This window comes from Octodon degus, unplaced genomic scaffold (genome assembly GCF_000260255.1).
Source record: "Octodon degus isolate 3935 unplaced genomic scaffold, OctDeg1.0 scaffold00011, whole genome shotgun sequence".
NCBI lineage: Eukaryota > Metazoa > Chordata > Mammalia > Rodentia > Octodontidae > Octodon > Octodon degus.
This window is the reverse complement of record NW_004524587.1, coordinates 9,009,450-9,014,998: the sequence shown is the minus strand read 5'-3', so window position 1 is coordinate 9,014,998 and position 5,549 is coordinate 9,009,450.

Below are 5,549 nucleotides of genomic sequence, written 5' to 3'. Positions count from 1 at the left end.
TGTGGGGCTGGGCAGAGACGGCGTGATAGATGACACCTGCCAGACACAGTGGGAAAGATACTGCTGGGCGGGTAGGCCAGGGCCTTCCAAAAATAAATAGCATTAAAGGAAAAGAGAAACTTACAGAGAATCTTCTTAACAGACTTAGGAGACAAACACCAGCCAAATTCAGCCTGAGGATCTTGCTTGGATCAGAATAGGAAGAAAACACATATAAACAGATATTTTTGAGATAACTAGGGAAAACTGAACATGACTGGGCTTCAGGGGATTTCAGAGTTGTTGTTACTGGTAATATAACTGTATTTTGCTTGTACGAGCATTTATCTTTTAGAGAGATATGCTGACATACTGACAGGACAAAGGATGTATCTTTGATTTACTTTAAAATGCTCCAGCAAGCTTTTATTGTTCTTTTTTATTTTATCTTTGGCTGTCCATAGTTTAGATTTATTTTTTCTTGTTCATGAGGGTGAGGTACCATACCCGATGTAGACGCATATATATCACTGTATTTAAACAGGATAAAATATCTCTCTCCAGGAGAGGAACTCAGCTTTCAGGCATAAGTAAAAATTAATGGGTGAAGGAAAAGCCACCCTAAGTATAGCTTAAGTGTTGAGAAATAGCAAGTTACCTCTTTTCTGGTGACTTCTTTCACTGAAGTGTGATGGCGGAAAGGAAGGTCAAGGTTGAAGACAAAGACCAAGAGACAATAGGCTGTATTTTTTCTATAATCATCCTTACCCAGGGCACTTCTGTGTCTGGACAGAGGAAGACGGCAGAGTGCCCCAAAGGACCTTTCTTTTTTCTTTTTATTTTTTTAGTTTTTTAGACCTTTACTTTTAGTGGACCAGTTGGGAAGAGAAGTTTGAGCTCTGGGGCCTCTGCCTGAGAGCACGATTCCACTTCTGGGGGCCAGATTTATACTGAGACCATGCCATAGGGGACTTATTAAGGCAGGTCCCATGAATGCTATTAAAAGAAAAAAGTCTGAGTAAGTGACAAAAGGTATTTTTGTTGTTGTATCTTTCCTCTTCTGATTTTTATTTTTTATTCATTTTAATGAGAAAAAAGATAAAATACCGATAAAACGGTTTCTCAAACAGGCTAGTAGGACAGTGCCAATGATGATACATTGCATATTGTTGTCTTCATAGTGGTTGTTCAGGGGGCAAGATGCAGACATGCTCTCTTGTCTAAACAATATTAGTACAAACCTCTCTTCTCAATGAACTAAGAGAAAGTAGCTATATATCTATCTTAACTATCTTATACGTACATATTTGTTTTCACAACAAAATGGTCCTTTCTTTAAATCCCCCTTTTTTGTTTTGTTTTGTCAGAGATGGGTGTTCCATTGCTGTTAGAGAAGCTGTATTTGGAGAAGTCTTTAAAGAATCTTTCCTGCTTGATGCCAGGCCAAAGATTGTAGGTACTTGAATTCAGCAAAGTAGCTGAATGTGGTCCGATAGTCCATGATCGTAGTGAGTTAGCACAACCGGCAATTGTCGGGGGTTATTGACTTGTGCCTTTTACAGCTCAGTGTGTTGATGTGGCTTTGATTTTTGTACCTTGTGGTTGCACTTTTCTGCTGGATTGTTGGGACTGAGTTGAAGTAAGACCTGTAAAACTAACAATGTGGCTTTTGCAGTCTGACTGGGTTGGTCGGATCCCCTCAGGATTTGCCCTGGAACCACGTAGAGCACCTTGTGGCTCTTTTGTCGGTGTTGGCGTCTGGATGAGTTGCAGCCCTTGCTTGACCAGTCTGCTCTCTACAGAAGCCCGAGAGAGTTGTTTTCTTTCTAGGTGACCCTCCTTGGGCACACAGTGCATCATCGATCACTTTCCTCTGTGGCCCAGGGTCTTCTTGGTCAGAGAATTTGGGACACCACTTAGTTACAGCACAAGTGACAGAAGGTATTGAGGAGACTGACCCAGAATGTAAACAAAGAGAGCAAGGAGTTGCCAAATTTCTTAAGACAAAATAAAACACAAAGAAAACATTGACTATAAGTAATAGGTTTTTATTCCTTCTAGTTCTTATTAGAAAAGATCTCTGTTAATTGATCGATAAAAGTTCTGACTAGTCTTATATAAAAGAATTATTATAATTCAACTTGGTCAAATACATCTGAGTGCACTCTGATCTTATAAATAAATTGTCTTATTTATGTTTAAAAAAATAAAAGATAAAAAAAATACACCAGCAAAACAAACAATGAAAATAGTGAGAGAGGAAGGGGGCACCGACCCAAAGTCTTCGTGGCTGACGCTGGTGATGCGAGGTGGCCGCAAGGGGATTTATTACAGCACTTTCTCGGCTATATGATCCTTGCAAATCTAAAAAAGATTTAAAACAGAAAATAATAAAAGAAAAAACCCAAGTTACTCTAAGGTAATACGTTTGCGCACACAGATGTCATAAATGTGCACACAAAGATGTGCGTGCGTGTAGGTGTCGGAGGAAGAGCCAGAGATGACGCTGTGGAGCTTCAGCTAGGAAGATAGAAAACGCGAGAGAGGGAGCGAAGGGAAAGGCTGATTGGTGTGCTCCTGAAATTTTCCACTAGGTGGTGCTGTTGTAGCCCTTATTTTATCATCTTTTTTGTTTCAATTAAAAGCGCTGCGTTGGACACAGCTGACCTTTGATTGCATTGCACGATCTGTGCGTCCTCCCTGTTCTTGCTGTCTTCGTCTGGCTGGGGTGTTACCTGACATCTCCTCCCGGTCCCACACCCCCATGACCCAGCAGTTTGAACTGGAAGCTTGGTTTCATTCATTCCCACACACTTTTGCATTTGATTTTTGTGTGTGTGTGTGAGAATATTATAAAATAATCCTATACATCGTGTCCTGTATGAAATCTATTCCCTTGAAAACCCTGACTACAACTGTCAACTCCTGGAAGCGGATGTGTAGGGGGTCAGGATGGCACTCTTCGGTTTGGGTAGCAAAAGCAGCGTGGGTCACCCCTGCTCTCCTTTGGTGCCTGTGCCTGTAGGCTGCTGCCTGGAAAGGAGACACCACAGCCCTCTGCTCGGGGGGGCAGCAGACGGTTACTGAGCAGTTGAACTCTAATTGCTGTTTTAGGCTGGGAGGGTGGAGGTCGGAGGACAGGAGGTGCAGCAGGCCTCTTCCCCTGGGCATTTGGCTTAATGGGAAAATCACATATGAAGTCAATCAGTTTACTGTACCTGCTTACAACCTTGTGGCTGTGATCTGTTGTTTGTAAGCCAGAGACCAAGTACTTGACATGCGCAAGGCCCTGTATATGTTGGTCTTACAACACCCTCAGCCTTAGCTTGGGCACACTCCCTAGAGGATATCAGTCATCTTTTTCTTTTTCTTTTTTTAAAAATGTGTTTAGTACAGGGTCTACAGGGTCTCGCTACGTAGATCAGACTCGTAGTGATCCTCTTGTTTTCAGCTTCTCAAGCGCTGGGATTACAGGCGCATGCCACTACGCCCAGTCTCCATCACCATCTCAGTGGGCCCCAGGGGCGGGGCCAGCATGGCATGGCCAGGGATCGAACCTCCTGCCCCTGCGTCTGCCTTCGATAACCTTCTTCACCCGTCTTTCTCGCACGTGTGTTTGTACATGTTACTCTTGCAAAGATTTCTCTTTGAACCTACTTCATAGTAGTAAATTCCTACTCTGAAGTCTTCCTACCTAGGATAGTCCCCCCTGGAAATAATTACATTAAAGTTATTTGCAAGAATCTATGATTAAAGTATATCTGTAAACCTCTATGTTTGATAAGTTTAGGAATGAAAGAAGTGCTATACCACAAATAGTTGTGTTTTTCAGATTTTTTTTTTTTTTTTTTGGATCCCGAATCCCACTTTATGCTTTGTGGCAGCCTTTGTGCCATCCACATATACCCTAAAACCAGTATTAGGAAAAACATTCACTCTTGTCATTGCCACAGGTGAGAATTCTCGATTGCATGCTAATGTAAGTCAGTGTGTTTCGTACTGTTTCATAGTGGTGCATTATAATAATTTTATGACTAATGTCTGAGCAGTTTGAAAAACAGCATAAGAAAAACTGTCCGTGAAAGGATGAACGTTAAACCCAGATGGATTTGAAGATCTGAAGAAAGTGGTTGAACATGAAGAGGTGAAGCTGGCGGAGCCGTGCGTCAGATGAAGCGGGAGGAGCGGGCACCAGGGATGATCGGGAAGCTCAGTGGCAGACTTGGGAGGGAAATGTGAGGTGGCAGGATGTGGAACAGGAGGGAAGAGGTGAGAGCACTACCCCGGGGCTGCCGTGCTTTCTTCCAGCAGGAAGGAGATAGTAGGGCTTGGGGTGCCAGGGAAGTGGGCTTCACCTGGAGTGGAGGGAAAGCAGGGATTGCTTGAAAGAACTGAGGGATGCCGGCGATAGTGAATGGCAGGGCGTGGAGCAGCAGGGAAAGAGTTTTGGGGCCTTGATTGCTCAATCCTGATTCTGTGACATCAGGTGGCCTAGCAGCAAGCAGAGGAGGGGTGTGAGAACAGCCCTCCAGCCTCCAAGAGCCCTCTGTCTGCCTTTGTGGACTACTGGTCACCACGCTCACTGCTGGCTCACATCTTTTCTCTCCCAACTTTCCTGTTAAGGCTCCTTTTTCATTAACGTGTACTCATGAGAAGAACTCAATTAACCAGAACTTGACCAAGCAGGTAACTTGACGAATGTTAAAACTAAGTTGAACTAACATTTTATATAAAATAGATTGACCTTCACTGGGTTAAAGTGCCATTCACCCTTTAGGAACACAAATTACATTTTGTGGGTCATTGTCTCCTTTTTGCTAATGTGAGAAGACACACTATGGGCTTCGTCTCCTTTTTTTCATAGGCAGAGAGTCGAGAACAGTGTTTTTCTGCATGGTTGAGCTTCAGACTTTGAGTCAAATGACAGGACATACCAGTTGCCATCAGTCAGTCCTATTGTGTTTGCTCCTCTTTGTTGTCCCATCTGTAGGCTTGCAGCTGACACCCTCTGTGGAGGACTGCCTGCGCAGCTCTCCTTGAAAGAAGAGTGATTGTCTCCATTTTGGCTGAGCCTGACTCTCTTTCCTTGTCTTGATATGTACAGAGCTGGCTAGCACTTCTCTTTATCCTTCAATTGGCCTTAAGCAATGTGTATTGGTCTAGCTGAGGTGCTGGTGATAGACTTTGAAGGTGGTTGCTTGTTTCCCTGGTACCTACACCTGCTGCTTTCTAATGTGAGCTGGATCAAGACAGGACAAAGAGCCAATGCTCCATGCTGCCAGCTGGGATCGAGCCTCAAGAGAGAGGTTATGACTTCCTGGGACTTGAAAGATTACATTAGAGCTAAAGCACAAGACCCCTAAAACATTAGATACTATCTCAATAACATAATACAGATTACTTTCTCTGCATATGGCAGAGGTAAATGCAGGCCACCTACCTAGCTCAGCTCACAGTTCTCACCTACTTCCCACAATTCTCAGTCATTCCTCCTCAAGTTACACCTCCACTAAATAAAACCTGGGTGTGGCCCTGGGTCAGCCTCTTTGTTTCAAAAAGCTATATTCATG